The 27,293-nt window shown below is 42.1% G+C and overlaps 1 protein-coding gene across 8 annotated transcripts in view; it reads right to left on the bottom strand.

Moving 5' to 3' along the window:
* The window catches only part of AKAP13 (A-kinase anchoring protein 13), a 208,409-nt gene that overhangs the window by 163,456 nt on the left and 17,660 nt on the right, over positions 1–27,293 (bottom strand). For all 8 annotated transcript variants that reach the window (XM_050978263.1, XM_050978265.1, XM_050978266.1 and 5 more), the window contains exon 2: positions 24,443–24,499. The gene's annotated coding sequence lies outside the window, so the exon portion shown is untranslated. The remainder of the gene's footprint in view (positions 1–24,442; positions 24,500–27,293) is intronic.

Below are 27,293 nucleotides of genomic sequence, written 5' to 3'. Positions count from 1 at the left end.
TGGTTTCTTCACGGCTCTGCAAATATTCCAAACAACCTGCAACTATGAATAATTTCTCCCCTAAAAGGGCCTACAGTCATGATATCCCACAGTGCTCACTAAAGTAAATGAGAATGTAAAGAAGAGTCCTTTTGGCACCTACCTTTACACAGCATATTTTGCTTGAGTTTAATAAAAATAGGGGGCAAAACCCATCTCTTTTGTTAGGACACAATTATTTGACAGCAGACTGTTTATGATCTTTCTCCCTCCCCACTGAGACAGCTAAAGCAGAAATTACCCAAGCCACTGATTAATTACCAAAACAATTCTTTATCAAGAAAGGAAAACAACTCTTCTTTATTAAGAGAGAGGAAAAGAAAGTTTAAGGACAGTGTTATAGCTACTTACAATTTTAAGAAGACAACATTAACTGAACCTTTGGATTATATATGCAATTGTTGTAAGAGATGAGTCGTTTTACCAAAAAAGCCCAATAGCTTAGAGGTGATCTGCGTCTGATACATCCTCGAGAAGCAGAGGAGAAAAGCACCAAAAGGGAGTCTTGTTATATTTCAAAATTAAATTAACAACAGTGAATAACATAGACAAAAAAGAAATTATTCTGTGTTGATAATCTATTTGGGAGGAATCAGTTGGGACTCTTAAACGTGCTTCGTAGAGTCCCAACATGTGGGTCTCGGGGTTTCCAGTTACTTTGCTGATTCCTCCCCAGCAAACTCCCACCCTTCCCAAACACTCCCCAGTGTCCAGCACAGAGGAAACCACTCCTCAAATTTGCCCTTTTTTTCCCAGCACCCAAACCTATTTTACTTTTCTGAGAAGTGTTCTATGTTTTGTTGCTCTGCCAGGTGAGTACTTTGACACATCAAACAAGTTATCTCAGCACCTGCTTGTAACTGACATTGCAAACCTTTCAGCAAATTCAAAAAGCAGCACCAAGATGAGAAAACTAATGGTCTATGAGATGGACAGTTGATTATTTGGGATTATTTGATACAGCTGGAACCTCTTCATAGACAAGACACCCAAGCACAGCCAGTCCCCGCACCCAAGCATACCCCTGGGTTTTTTCAGACTTTTGGCTGTTGCCTGCTACAAAACCTCTTCACAAAATCATGCTGTCAAGGATAACATTGCTTTTCCTCCTCGTCTCCCACATTGCTGGATTTACAACTGCATGTACTACAGCCTTTTGGTCTTAATATACAGCCTATACTTGCATACCATGATATTCTTGTTACAGGACATCCTTTTCCTGCTTCTACTGCATCTCCCAGGAGAGACTGGCTCACAAGACCTTTCCAGAAGTCAGAACTGTATTTCCTAATTCCTTAGGGAAGGGAATCTGGACACACTCCTTGGACAACCAGAGGATCACACCCAGCCAGCATGGGTTTAGGAGAGGCAGGTCCTGCTTGACTAACCTGATCTCCTCCTATGACAAGGTGACCCGTTTAGTAGATGTAGGAAAGGGTGCAGATGTTTTCTGCCTAGACTTTAGGAAAGCCTTTGACACCCTGTTTCACAGCACTCTCCTGGAGAAACTGGCTGCTCAGAGCTTGGATGGGTGTATGATTCTGCTGCTCACTGGATTGCTGGGCCCAGGGCATGGCGGAGGGAAATCCAGCTGGCAGGCAGTCACAGCTGGTGTTCCCCAGGGCTCAGTCCTGTTTAACACCTTTAACTGGATGAGGGGATTGAGACCACTCTCAGTTTGTGGATGACACCAAGTTGGGCAGGAGTATTGATCTGTTGGAGGGCAGGAAGGCTCTGGGGAGGGATCTGGAAAGGCTGGATTGAGGGGCTGGGTGGGGGTCAGCCTCTTCTCAATGTAACAACTGACAGGAAAGGTGGAAACTGCTTCAAATTGTGCCAGGGGAAGTTTAGATTGCACTGGAACATCTGCCCAAGGAATTAGTGGAGTCACCATCCCCTGAGGCATTTAAAAGATGTGCAGAAGTGGCACTTAGGAACATGGTTCAGTGGTGGCTTGGCAGAGCTGGGTGATGGCTGGACTTGATGACTTTAAAGGTCTTTTCTAAGCTATAAAATTCTACGATCCTATATAAATGGAAGACAAAACATTATTTCCCTAAAATCTGCATTGCTTTGGACAAGTGTAAATGCAGTGTGATCCTCTAGCCATTGCATCAAGCTACATTTGTGCCATAAAGAGTGGAGGGCAGACTGCAGCTCATCACATTTTGACACACACACACAACATTCCATTGGAAGTAAATGATGGGTTTTGTTTAGACAGCAGCATCTGACTTGGCATACTGGATGAAGAAAAGCCAAGAATTTTAAAACAATAGAAGTAAAACATATCCATATTTCACATGTCTACACATTGCAGAGCGAGCAATAATATTAAGATGTTAACTGCAGTCCCATCAATCCTGATTACCAAGAGATGGGAGACAAATATTCTTTCATATACACTAAGTTAACTTTTGAAATCCAAAGTCTTCTGAGAGTGTCGCCTTGAACTTGTAAACAGAAATATCCCCATGGAGTAAAAGGACTAAAAGGGAAACAAAGAGGCAACACTCCAAAAGCACTTTTCTGCTCACTCTAGCCCTGGACAGACACAAATTTTCTATCTAGAACTTGGAGACCTGCACACAACTGGAAGAAGTTTGAATTTTTGAAGAAGTTTGAAGTTTTTAAATTCCACTAGCAATCACAACAAAGCATTAATACAAAAAGACCTGTAACGATTTATGGCTTTCTCCCCTGCCTCTGGACAGCAGCTGGGGCTCAGACACCTCTTGGGCAATCACACACAGCAACCTGTTTCCCCAGGAGAAGATGAGGTGCCACAAGGACTGTGCAAGAAGTGAAAACCCCCTCAGCCTGTCACCATGCTCATCCTAAACAGCAACTGCTTCTTTCCAGACAGCTTTGTTAAACCACATCAGGATGGAGATAAGGACTTCAAACTGTTTCCACAAGACCATCATGGCTGACTGTCTGTGGGAGATAATAAAATTTAACTTCTGGACAGCTTAAAATCTGTGCAAGGGATCAGCACTTCACTGAGCCACTCAAGACTACTACTCTCCTTCCTACTGGGAACCAGTATCAGACTGATTAGCTAAAAAACAAAGCAAACAGCAGCAAGCTGCAATAACTTCTCAAGCCTTCAGGCACTTCTAAAACAATCTTTTTTTAAAAAACTTCTAATTCTGCAGCAGGTTCTTCTCCTTCCTCTCTCCTCTACCATGATATTCAGGTGCCAGTCTCAAGGAGTTGTGCCTCTTGCTAGAATGGGGCAAAGCCCAAAACAAACCCCCTTCAGAAGAGCAGGAAATAGAGGAAGCACAAACAGTGAAGGCAAGGACTACATCAGCATGGCCATCATCAAGAGCTACCAACACAATGCCTCAAAGGCACAGGAAAATGCCACTCAACCACAGCTCCCCACTTAAAAAGAATGGGCTTATTCTCTTTTAAATACTGGGTGCAGGTTGTGACAGGACATGCCAGACATTTCCTGGGAAGATGACATATCCCAGAACAGGATATGGACCCTGAGAGAAGGCAGAGTGGTTGGAAACAAGATTCATGTGAAAATTTCAGTTTGAAGGCTTGTATGGTCCATCACCCTGCCCAAAGCTAAGCCATGATTTCAAGGTTATGAAATTATCCCCCTGCTTTCATTGTTCAAAACCATCAATGTGGCCTGTTTCTCAGTTCTTGTATGTAAAATGGAGCTAAATAAGGTAATTGAGCTCCATCACCACAGAAGGACATCAAACTCGCCATCAGTGCAAGGCATTTCTGCTCCAGCCATGAAGCCTGCACAATTCACTTGTTTAATCTGATTTTCCCCATGTACAAAACTGATTTTCTTCTTCATTTCCACATAGTTTACAAAAATATCCAAAGAAACAAATTTTTGCTGTGCTTAGAAGCCTTGTGACAAGGATGGGAACATGTACATGCTGAAAGCAAACACCAGCATATAACAGACACATTAATAAAAGGTTTTCTCCTACATATTAAGGAGGTATCTTGGTATGAAATACAAAGAACAAATCTATATTCTTGTCTCCCACTGCAGCTCCTGCCAAGCCCACGGTCCCTCTGTGCTGAGACCATGGATGCAGCAAGAATCCCTCTGTCACAATGTTAAACAGAGAAATGCTGGGAGGGGACACAAAGGGACAGAAAAATGACATGCTCAAGGCTTTAGAGATGGCTGCCAGCACAGTCTGGATGTAATATGGATGGTATCACCTCTCCACCCAAGCAGCAGTGACAGATCCCCCTTTCTTTAAAAGCTGTCTCCATCCCCGCCTGCTGCTGCCTGGCTCTGCCAAGCAACCATGACATTAAGTCACGTCACTGCTGGAATCAACATGACACTGGAGCTGCCCAGCACTTAATTATATGAATTAGGAGATCTGTAGAATGGTCCTAAACCAGTAATGAAAGAGAAGGTTTAATGATGCAACAAAAACCTGCAACGCAGCACTCAGATTACGGCTGGGTTACACAACAGCTCCAACAATTCAGCGTTTAGGCTGCAGACTTGCCTAGTGCACATCCCATTTTCCCAGAGCCATCATCTGACTCCAAGCACATGAGATCTGCTCAAACACACCCTTCCTGCCTCCCTTGCACCAGAAGCTCAAGGATGAAGGTGAGGCTCAGTTTCTGAGCAGCAGTCATCCACATCCAGGAGAAGAGATGCCCAAAGCAAAGTCAGCCCTTTTCCCAAACTCACGTTCAAACTCAAAAAGATTTATCTGAAGCCTGTCGTAGCAACCACTTGTATCTCACAAGTAGTGCTTGCTTCCCCCAGCATTAACACTCCATTGCACAGAGATGACATAACTCCAGTGAAACCTGTTCAGTTGACAGCTGGAGTCACTTTTGCATTGTGCCATGTGAGTTAACTCCCAGCTGCAGCCTCCTTTAAGGAAGTATTATGAGCATAGCTTTAACAGAGATATCACCCATGAACTGACAGCAAATAAGGTAATTTAGGTATCTGCTGAGCATTCAGCATGAACTGTTCATATGGAAGAGAGTGCTCCTCCCTCAAGATTTCTGAATGGAGTTTATTACTAACTAAGCTCAAATACTTCCAGATAGTATTGATTTCTATTCATAGCACTTATATAGCTCCAAGGGAGAAACCATTTAGTTTGAAATATTCTTTTAGAATCTACTGACCTTTCATGTCAATAAACACAATACCAAATTGCAGCTTAGCAGGCTTATTTTAGGGGTTTTTTTGTTTTGTTTTTGTTTTTGGTTTTTTTTTTTTTTTTGGTAAAGTGATCAGATGAAAAGCACTATGTCAGCATCAGGGCTGAGAAATATTATTTAGATTTAAAAAAGCAGTTAAGTGCCATGGCCAATCCATATGTTCAATATCAAGGGGCTCATAAGAAAATTGACAGGACCAAAACTGCAATGGGGAAGGAAGAGTGATAGCATCAGCTGGGAAGCTGCTTGCCAATATTTGCACGCGCTTGTTCAAACAAAAGCCTCGAGAAGAGATGCTGTGCCTTATCTAGAAACCCTTTAAAATGTCATTAGTATGTCACTGTTCTTAACAGAAAAATGCCATACTTGTAATCCTCTGTCACCTGCAAAATACACTATTAATCCTATTAAAATCCACAATGGTAACTGTTCATATCCATGTGTTAGCATTCCTGCTCACTTTTGCCAAGGCAGAAGGAAGCACGGGGTGCTGTTACAAGCTATTTGCAGCTGCAACAGATCTGCATTTACTACAGCAAGGCAGGTGGCTGGAAACAACCAGCATGCAACCACAGAGCATCTTTTACCCTGCAAACCCTTCAGCAGGTTGCCAGATTTGCTCTCATATAGCTCAACTTCTCTTTTCCCTCCCTCTAAACAAAAAGACTGTTTTCATTCAGCTGCCAGATTTCCCCCCTTTACAAATGCAGACACCTGCAACAAATTCCTCTTTAAAGAGGCAGATCACAGCAGGGCAGTGTATTATGAACAGAAAAGCAAAGGACATTATGAAATAGCATTAGCACATGGCACAAATTTTCCCAGTACCCAAAGAGCCCAGGGCATGTAACTCCAAGTGCATGCCAGGCAAGGAAGCAAGCTTTTGCCACTAGCAAAAAAAATCCTGAAACAAGTCAGCAAATGATCATATAACCTCTGTCTCAAAGTCTGACCTCAAATACAACCTGAGATTATCTGAGCCTGTTACTGGCTCTGCATTCACACAGCAAAGTGAAATCCTGGAGGTGCCGGCATCCTCCCATGTGTTTCACACACAGGAAGACCTACTCATTATTTTCTCTGCAAAGCACACTCCTCCCCGTTAATCAAGAGTTACAACCAGTGACCCAACTAGCACTGGGATGACTTCACTGCCAGCTGCTAGGCATCCTCAAATAAAAAAAAAAAACAAAAACAAATTACATGAAGCTACCATCACTTAGCAAACCCTACTGCAGGTACACCAGGCTATTGGGCAACTTTGCTGACGTACCTGCCAGCACATCAGGGACTTATTCCCCAACTATCCCCCGAAGCAAAGGATCTTTATTTACAGCAGTGACAACAGTTTTCCCCTGACAGAACACCCTTCCCTTCCTCTCCTACCCCAAGCAGGTACAGCTTTTTGTTCAGTGAAGGAGAAGTAAGAAGTTAAAGCCAACTAATTGTCAGGACACACCCTTCTCCCAGTGCACCTGTAAATGACCACTTGTGCAACAGCACCTGAGCGTCAACAGGGCTGTGGGCACTACCCAGACACCAACACAGCAATCAAGCAAAGGCACTACCCGAAGTTCCACGTGCAGGTAGGGTTTTCAAGTGCCTATCTACCAATCTACACCTATGCAAGTGGTGATTCACCTCCTGCAAACCCAGCCTCACACTGTTGCTATCTCCTCTTTCCTGTACTCCTGCAATTGTGGCTAATCTCCCAGTCAGACATTGCTTGCCTTCTTCAGGACTTGATTGTCATTCAGCAGAGCACTGAACAGGGTTAGCTGGTAACAAAACAAAAATAAAAAACTTAATGAAAAGTAAGCAAAAACCCTGACAGGTCTTCCAATATACACTTCACTAATTACAACTAAGGGCACATGCACTTTTTTCACAGCATGTTTAGGATTAGAAAGAGTTAAACCATGGAAAGCAGTGACATGCTGATACCAATTTAACTTTTGTGTGTTCTATGCATAAATAATAAGAAAAAATATGCTTTAGATAAATGAAAAGGTTCTGGCATTTCTACAGACAGAAAATAGAGACAGCAGAATTTACTGTCTGCCCAGCAATCTAAACAAAGGAGTTTAGATGAAGAAAAGTATTCTGAGAAATTCACCACACATTCCCTGATCCATTCAATTTTCTTCCTAGCAATTTCAAATAATCTTTCTCACACCCACCAAAACAAAAACAAGGGATGCAAGCCTACAGCACATGCATTTAGCACTAGAGGTTGCTAGAGATCACAGACAACCCACCAGATCCCAAGTGGTCAGTACCACAGGTGAAAAAAAATGCTCCTTCACTGAGAGTCACAGCCTCACAGAAAATCTCAAAAAGCCTTTTGATCTTAGATCATCCTGGGAAACCTGACACTGATCAGTGCTGGGAAGACACAGCTAAATTTTAGAGGTGCTGTTCTACAGGTCACCGCCAACCTCCTCCAGTGAGGAATTTCATCTCTAGTAAGGTTTCAACAATTGCCAGCCCCAAACAGTTGCCACTAGGAGGTTTTGCTCACCCCTGAATTGTCACCAGCCACACATCTACTGCTTGCTGGACCAAAGGTCAGGCAGGTTGACACCCAGGTTCCTTTTGACACATCATTTTTCTGCTGGAGCAGACTCCCCAGGGTGGGAGAAGTCTGAGCACTGGGACATCCCAAGGAAAGCCCTGTTCCTGTCCCCCTCCAGCATCCCTGTGTGTTTGGAGAGCAGCCAGGCTTTCCCCAGGGACCTGCAGGAAGGGCTCTTCACTGAGCTCTAAATTCCTCAGGGCAAGACTTTTTCTGACATCTGAATTCTTAGGGGTGACGCAAGAGGAAGAGATCACCTGAGAACTTCAGGTGGAGGAAGGACAGCCAGCAGAAGCCGATTAATTCCTAAGCAACACAGATCTTCCCATGCAAAACTCCAGATAGGCCATGAGCTGGGGGTATGCATGTGATTAGGGAGGAATGGCAAAGGTGGGGACAATCACAGCAACAGAGAAAAACGAAGTTTTTCCAGTTTCCAGAGAAGATAAACATCTACCTACTGAATTTTATTTATTTGAGGGTGAGAGGTAGTTTCTTTCCTTTTTGGAGATGACATTAGGGTCAAAAGCGAGCACTAGGATCATTCAAGTCCTATTGCTTCTGTTAAAGGCTGAAGAATTTCACCTTCACATTCCTCTCAAGCCCATGACTCCAGGATTAGGCCCATTTCTAAAATGCTTACAGGAGAAATTCAAAGTTGGAAACCAAGCCAAATAACCCCAAGGGATTTGCCTTCAGTAACTTTTCCACAGCTTGAACTACAGCTATTTTCCTTTACAAATTCCACCTCTCAACTGCCAGAGCACCAGGAGAGGAAAGTAGCAAAGTGCTATGGTTGGAAACAAAAGCTCATCATGGACATGCAGCAAAAGATCAAATCCAGTTCTGCTGCAAGCAAGACTGACCACTAACACACTGATTTGGTTCCTGCTGTGCAAGAACACTTGAGTTTGAACTTTTTCATCCTCAAGGGCACAGAACGAAATTATGAGCCAACCAGGACTAAAAGGTTTCTCTGCACCACTGGAACAAGCAAATAATTTCTCTGACCTATTTAAAAATAAAACATGAGTCTCCACTGGAAGTAAAAACCAAGTTCTTTATTCAAATCCAGCATGCCCCACCTGACCATGGTTTTGAAGCATCTATGCCAGCCTCAACCATTCCTTAAGCAACTGAGGAAATGAAATACAAAACATTAAACAATGTGGAGGGTCAGATTTAAACCAACAAAGACAAGGAAATTGCAAGTTAAGCTTCTTGCTCTGCCCTTGATTCACCTTGTTTTGTTCAGCTACTGTTTTGTTCCAAGACCCTTCCTCCCTCCCAATGCCAAGAGCAACAGGACACAGAAAACAGCATGGTCTAAACATAGGTGGCATTCCCTCCTATCCATGTCCTGTTTAAACGTCACCCGAAATCCCAATACAAGCACATCTGGTTTCTTACTTCAGGAGCCTTGCTGGAAATAATTGCTGCAGCACTGCTTGGCTGGAGGTCCAGATGTGCCCCTTCCTTGTGGTGATGGGGACATTCTCTGGCCAACATCTCCAACACAAGGGGTTGCAGCAGCAGAACAAACCTCATATTCCACTAGCTTGCACAAAGAACAATAAAATGTGAATGATATTTATATTCCCAAGAAGAAAGATCACAGTCTGCAGAAGGGAAAAAGAAGCAATGCTGAAACTCTGGCAAGCCAATGTCTTTCTAAAGTAGAACAAAATGAAACCTTTAAAATAAAGGCCTCCAAGATGGTAATTTTTCTTCACTAATAGCACGTACTGTTTACAACCATAGTCTGTGTTTGCAGCACTTCAGTAACGGATTAAAGAAGTTTCATAAGCTTGTAAAGAGAAGTACTTCAAAATTTAGGCAGTAAGAAAGCATATACATTACGTAAAAGACAAAACATGGGCTAAATATTAAGTGCTGTAACAAATTTGGGAAAGACTAAAAGCACATTTAATTTTCTGTACTCTATGGGAAGGATCCAACATAGGACACAACTGCTTAATTGGGAAAAAATGCACATGGCTCAAAGCTGTCTTCTGACCCGATGCAAAGGATGATTATCACAGGGCTTCTACAGAGGGTTCTAAAGAAGGGTCCCACAACCAACCCACCACTGTATTTTAAAGAGATTGACAGTACTACTCCATTTCTTCTTTACATTGTCTTTCAACAGGACAAATCTTTCTCATGGCATAATGTAAAACTAAAACCTTACATGAAAGACAAGAGCACCAGTTTGGAGACTGAAGATGTGCAAAACATGCTGGTGAACTCCTTGGGAAGCATAACACAAGGAATAAAGTCCACTTCAAGTATCCATCGGGTCTCTGTTTTGCTTTTGTTTTCTCAGTGGAATATATTTGCCAAAAGGATTTCTCAATGCTTTCCAGCTGCAATTCAAACCCTCTCCCCTACTACTGGACCTTGCTCTTCCAGGAATATCTCACAGTTCAGTCACTGGTAACAGGTCTTCCATCATAAACCAAGGAGATGTCTTTTATTAGCAGTGCTATTTCCACAGGCACACAGGGTGTTAACAAGCACCACATGCATAGGGATGAGGATATGGAGGAAGTTCATAAAAAGTTTGCTCACTATGAAAATCATCTTCAACTTCCCACGAGTATGGTTCCACAAACACTTGCAGTAAGGCAGGTTGTATTATTCTCTTCTCTCTTGCCCAATAGTTGCTATTATTGGATCTGGCAAAGTAGCATGTGACTGAAAAATGCAGCTGCATTTTTGGCTCAGAAGCCTCTGCAAGAGCCTTTGAGTCATGAACCAAAAGGCCCACAAAAAAGCAAAAGAGAAGAATGCAGATTCAGTTTTCTTTTCATTGTAAGCATGTGTCTCTACTGCATAGTCCTGATGCACACAAACGACAAAACCAGGAATCATTTTGAAGTCCCTTTAGTCAGGTAAATTGGCCTCCCTCTGCCCGAGGCCATTTGACATAGAAACAGAATGGAAAGATTGTCACTGACCACAGAGTGTCTGAGCCACACAACAGAGCACGTGCCCAGATGTGCCTTTGAGCTATGCTTTTCTACAAGTCTAGAGTAATGGAGGGGGTTTTTGTGGTCTGGGTTATTTTTGTAGAATTTCTCCCAAGAAGCTAAGCCTTATGCTTTGGGAATGAGGCTGAGCTTCTTGGGAGAAATTCTACAAATTTCTTCCACAATGCTGCCTTGTAGTAAACATCCCTCATCTTCCTGTTGAGCTGCATATAAAGTTTATAACACAACAATTTGTCTAAAACGTGTCAAATTGCTCTGAATACCTAAATTACAATTTACCATGATCATTACTCTCACCTCTCATGCCTGATCAAATGTTACAACCTTTTTCCTTTTTTCAAATGAAAACATTCAAAAAGCACCCCCTTTCCCAGACTGCTGGGAGTGGGTATCACAAACACAAGGCAGAAGGGAGCGTGAGAGCAATCTGGACTGTGGACTACAGAAGAATGTCTCAGGACTTCTCTTTATCACCAGCTCATGGATTCTGTCAGCAAGACGCTGTTCCCACACTACTTCATGTCTTCTGCCTGCAAGCAGCAGCCCAGCTCCGAGCCAGCTGAACAAAAGCAGTCTGGAGGAGAGCAATGGAAGGGGAAAACAAGGCAACAAGAATAACCCTTTAGTTAGGACAAACAGCACAGGTCCACTGAAGTTCCCATCCCCTGAAGAGGTTTTGTGTGGGGTGTATAGGACGTGAAAGGAATGAACACTAAAGGTGCACACAGGCAAAACCACACAATGCTGCTCATGCAGCTACCAAAAATGCTGGTTCTCAGTCCAGCTGCTGCATTAACCACCTTAGAAAAATGATCCTTTATGTCTTATATTCTTCCAAAAAAAGCTGAAAGCCAGCAGCTTGTGTTTCTTCCCATTTAACTGGGTCCCATCAGCACCCTAGCTCTCTCACTAGCATCTCTCCTGTTGAAAACCAGCTTTGATCATTGCTGTTGGCCTCATAAACTTAGTCCACATCAGCACTCATGATGATTAACCAGCAAAATAAGCACATGTCTTGCCTCTCAGGTACACTGTGTTCCTAGGGAAACATTGTTGTTAAAAGACAATGGAAAGCAGAGTTGAGGACTGGAAGGAAAGGTCCCTAGGGCAGACAAAAAATCCTTAAGTGACTTTTGATAGAGAATTTTCCAGTCCTTTCTGAACTGGAGTGACAGAAGGAAAAACCACTAAGTATCATCCTTGCCCCTTCAGAGGGCAAGGAGTGGAACATGAGCAACAAGAAGAAAGTTTCTCAAAGGTCACCAAATGCATCATGGCTTAAATGGAAATGATGAGCATCCAGGTTGTTGGTGTTCAGATAACAGTCACGTGCAGTAGGATTGAACAAGGTGTTCAACTCATGTAAAGAATTCAAAGAGTTTGGTCAAACACAGCAAAGAAATATGGGTATAACCCAACAGAGACACAAGCACAGAAGGAATGTACCTCAGAAAAGCACTGGTGTCATCAAGTTTGTTTTGTAATTTTTGTTCAGTTTGAGGACCCAACTGTGTCTGGTCTCGAGTGAGGGCCACTCACTTTTGCTTCACATGAAGATATTCCCCTCTCCAACTCATCACTCTCCTAAAAGTACTGCTAGAGGAAAGGTACGAAGGCTGATGTTGGATATTTGGGTCTGAGGTCTTTTTCAGCAGCAGAAACTCTCCATTCCCCCATGAAAAGGCAACTCCCAGCAAATTAATTCCAACTCCACCACCCTCCTGTATTGCATTACAGAGCTTTGCTACTCCTGTGCATTCCAAGTCATGGACATAGTCAGGAACCCCCACCAATGCTCAACCAGCCATGCTTCGGTTGGTTAGCTATTATAACACCACAGTACCTAAACCTCTGGGCCAGGCAGCCTACCAACACCACTGAGAAACACTGCTATGTCTTGAAAGACATTATAATCTTTGCCAATATTCTTTACTACTCCTCAGGAAATGACAGGCTCATTTTTCATAGCAGTAAATTCCAATAAATTCTTCTTAAACTGGATGGAAATCTGAAAGTTTAACAGACCTAATAAATTGTATTATCTGTATTACCAAGCCAGCCTCACAAACAAATACATCTAAGTTAAGACTTGAATCTGCAAATCTTCCACCATGTGAATAGAAGCTCTGACTTTAGTGGGGTTACTCCCATCAAGGAAAGAGGGGTCTTCTCTTTTTACACTATGTAAACCATGGGAAGTTAATTCCTCCCACACAAAGCTCTCACACAATCCCTGCTGCATCTTGCTCCTGGCTCATAAGTTGAATATTCATTTCCACACAGCTTCAAAAGGTGTACACTCTTCAGCATCTGTCAGGCACTTTTTTCTTTTGTAAAATGAGAAATGTACTGTTGAATTGAAAGAAGTTTGGGTGGGTTTTTTTGCATTCCCTTGTAACAACAAGATTTATGTCCTTTGCAATTAAAAAAAATTACAGTCCCAAAGCATTGCTAAAACCTTTAAAGGACTATATTTAGGGACCGACCTGGAAGATGACTCCTTACCACAATCTCCAGCACTAATAATTCTTTCCTGCCTAGGGCTCTAGGTAATGATTGTGCATCAAGGTCATGTTCTTGCCTGGACAAGTTTATTTGCTGTATGTTTTTAGTAACATACAGACCACACATCTTAGAAAGTCACTGCAGCACAATAGTCAGGAAAGAACACCAACTTTTCCAGTATTACCCATAAGAGTCTGTGAACATTATCCTGCATCACTATTAGTGCCTAAAAAATCTACACCCCATCTATATGTCTGAAAGAGGATTTCTCACATGGCATCACTTATCACAAAAAAAAAGGGGACAATGCACACAAGGGTCACATTTGCACACATCTTCCTTATCTGCTCTATAGGGCCTGATCTTTAAAGTTGCTCAAATGGTTCCAAGACGGTACATCAAAACAGGAAAGTCACCAAGTAAGACCAGCGACCTCCCAACACACTGTCCAACCTTGAGATGATGAACATCTTGTTTATTTCTTTCTCCAGGGCTTGGGAAGAAGATGGGAGAGACAGCAAAAAGCAGCAGATGCACAGCCCGCTCTCTTGTGATTTCACTGGAGAGGGGACAGGTCACATCACAAATCAACTCTGTCTTAGGAGGCCACATTGATAAATGTCACTCCAGAGCCTCCAAGTGAGTGACACTTCAACTATTCCATGGTGCAATCTGAAGATAAGTTCAGCAAAAACTACAGATGCAATTAATTTGCAGGAACACCAATAAGCAAGCTTTATGGTTCTTAGGTTCATCCCTTTTTCTTTCATCTTTATATGTTTAATTTGAAGTACCAACCTATGCACAAGCTTTTCAACATGTGCAGTATAGAGACCAATGGTCAAGCTTCCTAGACACTTTGATAAATTGCCAGTAACTTATGCCTTCAAGTATCTGATGTTTAATTAAAAAACAAGGATTAAGCTAAATTGGTTTGTTAGTCAGACCAAGGTCAGCTGATGTAAAGGAACTACAATCTTAACAGATTTTCCTTATTGCATTGCAAGGCTTGACTACTTTATTTCATTATGTGCAGAGGTCATGATAGAGCCAGCAGTCAAATAAAAATTGTTCCAAGTCACCAAATGTATCCCAGGTTCTTGTAATTCCTCACGGAAATAAAGAGCAGCAAATGTTTATCCCTCTGTTTTCCCCAGCATTACTGGTTTAGGTTCCTGTGGCTGAGGCAACCACACCAGGCCAAGCAGCTTTCAGCCTTTCAGAAAGATTAAATTCTTAAACAGGCACAAACAGCCAAGTTCAGCTCCAGCCAGCCAAGGTGAGTGGCAGGCACACAGCTCACAGACCTGAGCACAGCATAGGAGACCACATGATGACCTCCTCACTGAGATCACCCCCCCTCTAAAACTCCACTCATGGCAAGGTCAGCTCTTAAGTTTTAAATTACCCCAGGTTTGATTTGTTTGCAAAATGTCATTCCTTGCTAAACAAAATTCTGGAAAAAATGAAGTAAGGAAGAAAGAAGGTGGTAATGACTGCCTGGAAAGAAGAGGGAAAGGAGCACGGCAATAAGTGCAAAAGGCATCCAGAAGAAAATTTTATTGCTGACAACGTTCATGACACCTCACAGCAATAGCAGGACCCAGGAATACTTTAAATTTGCAAAAAAAATGCCATCTTTCCAAGTCCTGCTGCACAGTGAACACCGCAATGACAACAGGAATTCAAGTCTAAATCTTCCAATAAACTGCAACTCCAGAACTCCCAGGAATGTTGGGCACAACTGAGCATAAATAAAAACAACTCTTAGCTTTGTAACACATACATCAGTTGAACAAGTGCTAACCAAGTCTAACTAAAACTGTACAACCAACTTCCTCATTTCCTTTTCTTCCTCTGCCATCCCTGGGAAAAGATGTGAAATACAAGTTATTGCTGTAGTAGGCAAACATTAATAGTGACTGAAACCACTTAACCATCTATTCTTCTTTCCTTTCCCCTCATTTTTATTTTAAGAAAACCCACAGAATCCCTCTCCGCTCCCCAAGAAGGGCACCAGCAAAACAGAATTTTTCATCCTTTGCTAGTTTCAGTACAGACCCAATTTAAGATTAAATGCAACTCAACATACACTTTATTTCAAGCCATAAATATCCAAGGTTAAGAGATGCTGAGAGAACTGACTGACAGGACAAGAGAAAAACTAAATTCTTCCATACCATCCATGCCACAAGCTCACTGCACAGAGGTAATGGCAAGGAGCTGAACCTGAGTACGTGGCAATTGATGGGGACTACTCACTCATATTTTTCATGGATCTCCCAAACACTTCAGATTTCACAAGAAAAACCCTGTGTCCCACAACTCAGCTCTACTCCTTTTTACTTAGCGCAGAGTGTAACTGATGGTAGGAGCCTGATCAAATTCCTTGCTTTATCCACGCTTGAATTAAAGCCTTGCCTCAGCAGACCAAGTTACATGAACTTTCCCTTTTTCAGAGCATGCCAGCCATTAATGCTGGTGCCAGCACTGCAGGTAACACCAGCAAGTCCCTGGGAGCTTCAGTTTGGTTCCAAAGAGATTTCATCTCTTGGTGAAGCAGTTGGGATTTCTGCATCTCTTTTTAGACACCCCAGTGCTCTGTTTTCATGTGCCAATAACATACTCTTGAAAAATCCAGCCTACTCTGATCTGGGAAATGGGAATTTCTTCAAATAACTAAACAAATCATATCCTCATGGATGGATTTCAGCTCTCTAGTACTGATGAATATCAAAGAAAAGTTTCAAAATGTTTACGGGTCACATAGAGGCAATGCAATTGCCTCTCAAAGGCAGCAGTTGCTATTACAGCACGATTGTGCAGAAGGAGCACTGCCCCTGGCCACAAAAGCCACATCAGCTCCAAGTGAACCTTCCCCCAGCTCTCCTGGAGAAGCACCTTCTCACTGCGTCCCTGCCACAGGGAGCACCTGCACACACATCCATCTGCAGCCCCAGTCCAAGCCTGGCGGCTGCCCTGGAACTCTTCTTCAGCTCCATGGATCCCCATGAGCAACACAGGGAGAACAGCAGCTAAGGCTCACCCAGTTCCTCTCTGGGGAAGCAAATCAAAGTCCAAACAGTTTCACTAAAGGGCACCTGCCAAACCTCTGTGCAGGGCCTGGGAGAGAGACAAGGAAGGAAACAGCAGAAGGAAGATTTCGTTTGCTGCCAGGAACCAGAGCCCAACCTCATGGGTGTGGGGAAGAGCATTCCTGAACAGGCCATGGGGTGACAATAACCTTCAATGGGGCTTCTATGGAAGAGATCACTGAATGGTTTGAGTCAGAAGAGACCTTTAAAAAAAACCTAGTTCAACTTCCCAGCTGTGGGAAGGAACATCTATCCCTAGTTCTGGTTGCCCCAAGCCCCATCTACCCTGACTTTGAACACTTGTGGAGCAGAACGGCTTGCTTCTCAAGGGACAGAATCACACATCTGTGAGAGGAAGGTGGGCAGGTAAAAGGCTGATGGCTTGGGTCAAACGGGAGGAGTGAGCAAACAAGGAGAGAACTGGGTCAGGAGGAGCCTGTGTGACTCACCAAGCACTTGTGCAGCAGGAGCGTGGAAATGTGGAAATCTCCACGTTTAAGAGCGTGCACACGCAAATGCAATATTTTACAATCCTACAGCACTTTTAAAGTGCTCCAAGCACTTCATAATTGTTAATTAAGCAACAGTACTCACAAATCAGAAGCATAGGACTGAGATTAGCTATGTCAATTTTTAACAGTATGATAGCTGTCATGGTTTAACCCCAGGCAGCAGCTCAGACCCACACAGCCAATCGTTCACTCTGCACCAGTGCCATGGGGGAGAGAACCGGAACAGTAAAAGTGAGAAAACGCATGCAATGAGTTTAAAAACAGGTTCATAGGTAAAGCACAAGCTGCACACAAGCAAAGCAATACAAGGAATTCATTCCCCAGTTCCCATGGGCAGGCAGGTGTTCAGCCATCTCCAGGAAAGCAGGGCTCCATCACATGATGACGATATGGGAAGACAAACACCATCTCTCTGAACATCCTCCTCCTCCTCTTCCCCCAGCTCTATACACTGACCATGGCTCCATATGGTCTGAAATATCTCTTGGACCATCTGAGGTCAGCTGTCCCACCTGCATCCCCTCCCAACTCCTTGTGTCCCAGTCCTGCTCACAGGTGGGATGGGTGAGAAGCAGTAAAGGCCTTGGCTGTGCATAAACTCTGCTCAGCAGTACCCAAAACATCCCTAGGTTATCAACAGTTTCCAGAGCAAATCAAAACCACAGCCCCATATTAGCTACTATACAAAAAATTAACCAACTCTACTCCAGCCAAAACCCAGGCAGTAACTTAGAGAATAAAAGCTGCTTTTAAGCAGTAACATACCCCCAACTCCTCCTGCCTCGCAGAGCCCGGGCTGTGTCCCACAACCAGGCAGCACAGCCCTCTCTGAAAGAGGCTGGTGTTGAGGATTTGAACCCAGACCCTGTTTCATGAGGATCTGAACCCAGACTCCTGTTTCAGAGCGTGCCCCGACACCTCGCGCCCCGGCAGCGATCGGATCCCGCCGCAGCCGGCTCCCTGAGCCATGCCTTGATCGCCAGCCAAGCCCCACGTAGAGGTAATCTTACCAAAGTAACACCACTATGTGCCTGTAAATTGTGATTTTGTGCTTGACTGGTGTTATCTGCCTCCTCTTGCACTTGGCTGCGCAAATTATCTTCAGCAATTTCATCTTAAAGCTAGTGTTTTACTGTACTGAGTTCCTTTAAAGTGTATTTTTTTTAAATTTGCTTTTATTAGTTCAACCACATTTGCCAAGTTTCAACAGACGACTTCTTTCTCAGCTGCCTAATTTCAAATTCACCTTTACATATAGCTTAAAAGGGGGCAAAAAGTCATCACAAGTAAGTGGGATGTGATGATTAACATCAAGGCTTATGCAAATACACTTTAACAGTATCAGTTGAGGGTCAAGAATCATGAATTCACTCTTCCACGCGGGAGAGTTAGAAAGAAAAAGGATGAATCCCAGCCAAAACTTGGAAATATGTATACTCCTGATTAATACAAGGCTACTAGGAAAAAGCAGATGTGAAGTCACACCTTGTTTTATTCAAGAGAAAAGCCAAAGTGTACAAGAGCCAAAAAGAACTTACTCTACGCAGTGGCAGACTCTGAAATACAGCAATATTACTCCTTCAACATTAATAAAACATGTTGTATACTTTTTTCTTTTCAGTCCTTGAAACCCTGCCAAGTCATAAGCTTTTTATGGGAACATTGAAATGAATGTTGATCAGAGCCATACCCATAAGAGTTTTAAATTTTACCACCACTTAGAGGCAAGGGCTTCCCCCCAGTCCCTCACGCATCTGCAAATCTGTACATTTTTGAAAAGTCTGATGAACTAAAAAATCTCATACACCCTCCTTCTATGAAGATACTGAATTCCCTCTTGGATTATCAAGCGTTGAAAGGATTGTGAACTCCTCCACCCTCTAAAATGAAGTTCCTCAAAGGCAAAATTTTACATTTTATATACAAAAAATAATAGCTACTTGATAAGTGAAATTAGAGCACCAGAGGTCACCTCATTACCAGGAACACTATATTCTTTTCCTCATTCCTTCCCATATTCATCAGCATCTGTTTTTTTCCAAGGCCTAAGCTTTATTTTTCAAAAAGTTAACACTGGCTCATAAAAACACAATTAATTTGGAAGTACAAGGCTCCTGGCACTCAGACAAGTAGTTGATCATTCAGTTGTCACATCTAATGTGATAGAGCTTCAACTGAGTTGGAAAACTTTATAAAATAAGGGGCTTCTTCCTATCTAATTAACACAGCAATGAAATTTAACAGTCTGGCATGGAAACTTCTTTCCAGCATTATGTTTTTGAAATAACTCGTCTACTCCCACAGTCTACAAGACCTTTTACAACACACTAAACAGTAATTTACCCTTTCCAGCTTAAAGGCTTCAATTTGGAATCCTCTGTATCAAACCAACCAGGACAGCAAAGATGCTGCACCACAAGACTGCACAAACATCTACTTACCCTACATGCTTCTACATCTATTCTGTAAATGTAGCACTAAAATCTGTGTCCATTACAATATTTATCCATTTCATCACTGACATAAATTTAAAAGGTATTAATTAGGTGTACAGTGCTTAAATTTAACAGGGAAATGGACAAAAAGTGCACAGGCTACATCCAAGTAGGTCTGTCTTTCAGGTCCCTGGGCTGGGAACTTGTGTTGTTTGTATACTATCTTGATTTATGCTTATTTAAATAATGCCAAATATTAGTTTTAAATTTACAGTGATTGCTTTATAAGATGTCTCAAATCCTATCAGGATAAAGAGCTTACACTAAACAAAACAGTTTGTTTATACTAGTAATGCATCTCATAGGAAATACTTAAAATCCCACATGTTCAAAGCAGGACAAAATTACAGCCTATCTTTCCACAGAGGGTTGCTATCTCCTGCTACCAAGAGCCAGGACCACATGCAGATCACAAGGCCTTAAAGTTTCAATCAGGAGAGGCTGGTCTGCAGAACTTCAGTAAAGCTGAAAGTGAGTTTTAATGCTACCTTAAAATAACCATTCACACATGCAAACCAATTACTGGTGCAGGTACTTCAGTGTGAGAGCAAAGGCAGAGCAACACCTTGTCCTTCTCTGAAGTACACAAAATATTTACACATTCCTATGAAGATGCCTCTGCATATCCAAGTCCTGTATTTTTCACTCTGGAACTGTGCTTGTACAAGGACTAGCAGGGCAAAACCCTCCTCTACAGCTGATGCTTTTTTGTGCTGGGATCACAAATTGAAAGTGGATGAGATAAATACTTAAAATCATGGATCCTTAGTGAAATCTCCTCAGCACACTTTTCAGCCTCTAATGTCCAGTGACTGCACAAATTTTCCACTCTATCTATAGACTGAAAAAATATTCCTCCAGTTTGTACACAAATAACAGCAGGTCAGTTTTGAAGGGAAAGAAGGAGAAAGGCAGCACTCAAAACTCTAAGGATTATTTACGAACAAGCTGAAGCCTTATAAACTTGGCTGTTGAAGAAAGACAATCCTCTCTAGCTTATGCCAAGTGGGTCAGACAGAGGAAGAACCTCAGCAGTCTTCAAAGTCAAAGCAGATGGGGAAGTGAATAAGTGCCCATGTGAGCAAAGAGGAAACAAGATTCTATTCATTTTAGCTTGTTTCAGAGGTTCAGTTTTCTAGATAGCATTGAGTGACACAAGCAGAGGAGCTCACTTCTGTGACAAGTATTAAAACTGCAGAGTAATTACTTAAGACTGCTATAGATGCAAAAAAAAAAAAAAAAAAAAAAAAAAATAAAGTCCCAGTGTGTGCAGATTGAGGATGTTGCTTAGCTCAGTAGGAGGGAAGGAGTTGAAGTGGAAGAAAGGTTCTAAGAGGCAGAGAATGGGAGAAATCTTCCCTGCTTTGTAGCTAAGAAAAAACCTCTTGGGATTCTTTATCATTAGTGTTTCAGTAGCAGAGATATAAATATTTACGTAGCTGTAAAGTAGGTTCTAGCTAGAGTTAACTGTAGCACTAATTAGTGTGTTTTTAAAAAAACACATAAGCTTGCAAGTACATTTTTTACCCTTTTTGAAATGAAAAAGCAGCAATCCACACATGCCACAGAATGACCATACATCACATTCCTTAAAAAGCTGAAGCTGACCTCTCGGTCCTTTCTCAGGCTTTACATTGCCAGACAAGATCTGGGCCAAGACCATTTCCATACACAGGGATGCATCTCTGTCTCAGGCTAACCTCATCATCCAAGTGGTGAAACCTAAAACCAGCTCATCTCCCCCAGGGTCATGATTGTGGAGTTGGGAATCTCTCCATCCGCCTCAGCAATATAAAAACATCACTGCCTGCAAAATAAACAGCACATGAACCACAGAACAATTGGCCCTCCAGCCAGTGCTGCTCATGCCACCCACCAAGGGCTAATAATTTTTTAAGAGATCCCTCCCCCTAAAAAATACTTCATACTTTGAAGAAAGTAGAAGGTCTTTGAAGAAAGACCGTGTGCAAGTTGACAACATGCAACTCCTTTTCAATCCATCCAAAGGAAGAACTCCCTCTCCAAATTCCTGGAAGTTTTGCAATCAGACAGAGCAGACCTTGAAGGACCACAGAAATACTTTGAATGAAGAAGTTTTAAACTGAGCTGGGAACAGTGGAAGAAGGAGCACTCAGTGCTGCAGCTTGCTAGGGAGACACAGAAGCCAAGGACATGCTGAGGAGATACTCATCTTCCAAAGAAAATACTGCTAAGAGAAACAGGCATCCTTCCACCACTTATTTTAGGAGAAGGCTGCTGAGCTGCATCAGCTATTCCACTGGTGTCTCCATGAGTGTATTTTGTCCAAGACTTCTGCTGGAAGAGGCAGAGCTGCAAAACTTCTAAGAAAACTCAAGAGAATGAGGCATTGAGGGGTTGAACAACACCAACTCACTTTGGATACACACATCTTCACTTAAGCCCCATGGGTCACAGCCAAGACAGAAATACGTATATTAAGTCTTTGCTTGTTTTTCTGTGTGTGTAACTATACATCAAGAAATTTGCTAAAATGAGAAGTATCAAGGAGAGGAGAGAGGCTGTGCTATGAGTAACAGCAAGCAGGGGGAACTTCAAAACTACATGCTCTTTAGTTTTTTTTCCTATTACTATTTATCATTCATACTGAAAAATTAACTACCTTGCTTTAGGTAACTGTTTACCATGACAACTGTTTCTTTTAGCAAATATATCATCATTCTCACAGCAACTTCAGATGCTTTAAGACGCAAAGCGAGGCCTCTCCCAAATCCCTCTCCCCACTAAAAAAGTAGAATTCTAACACATTAACTCTGAAGGACCCTGGAAAGCTGCATTTGCTGAAGTCAAACCTTTCTCTGCATGCTGGTGTAGTTGGAGGGAAAAAAAAAAGAGATGTATATACAAGGTAAATTCATGCTGGCTTTTAACAGCATCTCCACAAAAAAGATTTTTTTCCTGTGTGCCATGTACAGTTGACCTGGGTTAACACTGCAGTGTGGGGAGTTGAAAAGGGATCACCTGATGAAACAGAAATACCTCCCTCCAAACTATATTGCAGGAATTCCAGCCAAGCACCCCAACCACAGCAAACAGTAAGAGCTCTCTGGAACAGCACACATTCTGTGTCAGCAAAGCAGCATTAATACAAAACTCAACTCAAATAAAGGAGCACTGACCCTTTGGAAGGGTGGGGCTTCATCAGGCTCCCACCATACCAAAGACCACCAAAGATACTCCAAGCACTGCAAAAAAATTATTATATCAAAAGGAGGAAAACAATGTCAGCCTTGTACATGTTTTGTTGCTGAATAATGACAGTGTTTACCTTCCCAGCCTAACACATTACTGCTCTGGACCCAACTTTAAAACAGAGTACATGACAGAATTAATTATGCCCTTTCCTCTTAACTACCATTCCCTGGTTATTTATTAGCTCAGTCTGCATATATTCATAGATGTGTCTAATACACAGTGTTAAAAGGATTTAAAACTGATGCCTAAATACTTCCCTCATTGCAGAGTCCTCTCCATCCTCTGGACAAGCAGTGGCACCAACAAATACAGCCTCAGGCTGCAAATTAGTCACTGCTCAAGCAGTTGAGGAAGACATGGGGGAACCTCAAGCAAACTGCAATGGCATGTCTCAAGAGCAATGCAATGCTGGATCCCAATCTTTCTCAGAGGGTTCTGCTAAGGACCTTTCCACCTTTTGGCTCACTCACAGTTTGGAGTCCACCAGCCCATCCCCACGTGTTTCTGGAAAATACAAAAGCTATGCCACACAAAATACCCTGAGTTCAGCACCCTGGCAAAGGAATGGCAGATAGATAAACCCTGATGAGCTACCCAGGAGGAAAACTAAAGGGAACTCAAAAGCCTCTCTGTAGTTGTCTGTCTTCACTCTCCTAGAGTCCTCCCTGAAGAGGGACAGATACCAGGGAAAAGCAGATTGGAGAAGACTTCTGGTTTAAGACAGTCAATTTTATTTCACCGAGGTCCCTCATCTCAAGGAGAGAAGCTGCTGTGCTGACCATTCCCAGGGTGGAGATCAAAAGGAAGAGAGGGTGGGTACTGCAGAAAGCAGACAGGAGAAAAAAGAAAAGCCTTTCACAGACACTTTGCAAAGAGCAGTAGCACTTTTGTCATGGTAGATGTTAGGATACTATATTCCCACAGGAGCACTGCAGTTGCTTTTGGCCTCATCCGGGATCAACGAGCAACTCCAAGTAACACATCAAATTATCTGTATGTCTAGGGACTAACTTCCTGTCTTCCATCAGAGGTCAATTAAGTCTTCTCTCCACCACAAAGGAAAACACAGTACATTTTGGTGCAGCAGCACATTTAGCTCTTCCACCCATCATCCATGGCACCATGGCACTGGATTTGTGCTCAGAATGCCCCAAAGATAGACAAAATTTAGAAACAGACAAGACCAGGTGCTTTCAATCAACACTCAGATCCTGTCAATGACCAATTATGTGGAATTTGCATTTTAGAGGTGTAGAAGGGGTTCAGAAGATCAAAGTGGGGTGTTAATTTTGTTCATGTTCTCCCTGTCTTTTGGGCTAAAAAAATAAAAAACTGTTTAAGCTTTTTATGATTTTTCCATATCAGAAGCTCCTGCCTAAGGGTAAGAGGGAAAAGAAAGGGATGGAGGAAGAGCAACTGTATCTAAAAACCTGTAAGCATGAAGGTTGCATTTCACAACAAAAAGTTAAGTGATAGCAACAAGTTTACTTTCCAATGGGGAAAAAAAATGCAGAGCATCTCTTGAAAAAAATTATAAATTGATGAGATTATGCAGTAATATGCAGGTATAACCTGTATTTCATTATTCTGCACGACGTCCATTTCATTTGATTAAATGAATATATGAGGTCCTTATGTCATACTAGAGGCATTACCCCACTTTTGTTTACACCATCTTTCTAGCCTTTAACCACAGCACACGCAGCACAGCTGGCTGGCAGCTCAACATTACAACCCAACATGCAAAAGAAGTTAAGATAGGGGAAGCGATTCTAAAAAAATCCACAGGAAAAAATCTTGCTTCACTTACCTAAGCAAAGTTGTCATTAGAGAGTTTTCCAGTAATAAAATCCAAGGAAAAAAAAGCCTGAAAAAAACACAGAACAAGAGAAAGTTTTAGTACATAGGATATTACTCTCACTCATACTTTTTTTCTTGGGAATTGGAAAAGTCAGTGATTTAAAGACAAGGTAATTTCACTCCATTAGTTGCCTTTCTGATAGTTATTTGTAACAAAAAGCTTCTCCTCAGACAGTGAATATATCAGAAACAATAGGGCAGATTTTTCAATGCTGCTTCCAGCATTATACCAGTGCAATTCCCCAAATGTCAATCATGTTGGGCTGCAATAAAACTAGTGTTATCCAGCAGATGAGTCAGGCCTAAGGCAATGAGCTAAACTGCCCCATTGAGATTTTCAGTCATCTCTCCCTCCCACTGAGCTGGATTATCAGAAAGTTTGGACCAAGTTGTGGGGTGGGAATCAAGGAGTCATCCATGTTCACACACAGAGTACGGCTGAAGGTGGCCAGGAACAAAAATGCTGCTTATAAAAAAACTACCCAAACCACCCCAAAGCTAATTGCAAAAGACTGAGGCAGAACAACACATAGAAATATTAAGAAAGCTGGGAAATACACGACCTCATTACAGGCATAAAAATCCAAAGCAAAGTACAAGTTACTGGCAAAAATGGCATGTGGCCATGGCAGGTTCACCGAAAACCCAAAAGCTTGTTGAGACTCATGAATGCAGACTGGAAGAAATTAAAAAAAAAAAAAAAAAAAAGAAAAAAAAGAAACCACACACCCAAACTAACTGAATATGGATGACTGCAAGCCTCCAAATCAAAGAGGGAGTTGACCACTGTTTAAGAGGAAGAAATCATTGCTTGTTCCAAGATTAAAACTTATAATTCTGGCCCCAGCTGAAGCACTATCATTCACTAATCTGCTGCAATTTAGTCGGGCTGATCCCCCGCTCAGACAGACGGGGCATTATCAAAAGTTCCTCCATTCATTTCGCTTCCTGTTAGGCAGTGAAAGCCCCTTTCATACCCTCCTCCAGAGGCTGCTGAAACCAGGGAAGACTTTCTGATAGAGAAGATAAGGTAGTTGGATTTATTCATGAGAGGAGGAAGGGAAGTTGTACAGGCTGATTACAGCTGCTCCAAAGCTGAAAACTAGAGGTTTGGAGAAGGGAGGTACAAGATGATGGATTTCTTATTAATTAAATAAGCATTATACCACTACCATTATTGTTAGAAGTAGCATTAACTCTCCTGATACTTAGGTACAGAATTGAGATTTTACTCTGAACTTGGCATCATCAAATATGCACATGTGGTTAAATAACCCAAAAATACATAGACGAGGCAGAATGTGGTATTTTTTAGGAGATTGAGCAAATAATTTTTTTAAAAATAGAATACCTAAGACCAAAGGATAAACTAACCAGAGTCAGAGAGAAGATACTAGAAATGGTCTCCAGATTGAGACTGCTCACATATCATTTTCAGGGTCAGATCTTGTTCTCATTGCCGACATGAGCACTCTCAGACTTCAATAGGGTAGGATGGTGATTTCCACATTACTTAACATGTGTCAGCAATTTTGAGCAGTTGCTTTGCAGATTCTTAGAGCAAACCAAGCAAAACCTCAGCAGTGAGAGCCCAGTACAGTACTTGGCGGATGAAAAGCTGCCTGGAAACTCTATCAAGTCGCTGAAAAACATTCCCCCATTAATGTTCAAACAATCTGGTATAGTTAGAATAGTTTTTAAATGCAACAAGATGGAAATGCAAACAAAAACACATTTCTCAAGTTTAAAGGGGTCGAGCCAAAGCAGCCAAGCTCTACCAGAAGTTAGGGCTAACAATGATGGTTACAGGGTTAAACCCTGCCTCTTCCTTCCCCTCTCCCAGACTATTCTTCTCCAAAAGAAGGAGTAAAATAAACAAGAATCAAAATATCCACAGCAGAAAATCACAAGCAGCTTTAAAAGAAAATAACTCAGCTATACCTCATCATTATTTCATACAATCCAAATACACATCAAGTATTTAACTTTCCCCTCTGACAATGCTAAATGAGACAAAAACAAGCAAATATTACATATTTTTAAATATACTCTTATGTGAGTGGGAAAACTTAAAGGTACCAGTTTGAATTAGACCAGGATGGAGTGTAAATCTCTGTTGGGCATAAAGAGGGAATAGCCAAATCTAGAATGGCATGAAGACCCACAGAGATGGTTCACAGGTCACCACAGGGAGGGAGAAGTATCAGTGGTACTTATGAAAATGGGGACAAGGCTGACAAATTAACTCTTGCCTAGCAGAATACGCATATGCAATCAAATGGCATCAATCTACAACAAAATCCAGAGCTTACTTTGATCCACCTCCTCCTTTAGATTATGTTATATATACTAGACGAAACTTGAGCACAAACTCAGATCAGTTTGCCCAGTGGCCACATTATTTCTTCTCAGTGATCAAAGAATCAGGGGATGAGGAGACAGCAGCTTCTTTTCTATTCTCACCCCAGCCTGCATCTCTGCAGACACATCTGCAAACAGGCAAAGCTCAGCTGGCACCCCCTCTCCCCACTTTGTGCTGCAGTGGGATCTTGCCTGTTGTAACCACCAACTTCAATCATAAACTACAGCAAACTCTGCAAACACTCAGATTGAATGGGTACCTCAGAAAAAGCTGCCAAGTCTCAGATTCCCCCCATAATAAATAAGGTAATATTCCTCCCCTATCTTCACAGACACTTTGCAACACAAATCTGAAGGGACAATAAATTGTTATAAATCAACACACAAAAGCAATTTTATATGTTAATTTGCAGTTTCACACTATGAATAAGGACAAATTT

This window comes from Serinus canaria, chromosome 10 (genome assembly GCF_022539315.1).
Source record: "Serinus canaria isolate serCan28SL12 chromosome 10, serCan2020, whole genome shotgun sequence".
In the NCBI taxonomy this organism is placed as follows: domain Eukaryota; kingdom Metazoa; phylum Chordata; class Aves; order Passeriformes; family Fringillidae; genus Serinus; species Serinus canaria.
The sequence above is the reverse complement of the archived record's forward strand: the minus strand, read 5'-3'. Positions and strand labels throughout refer to the sequence as shown.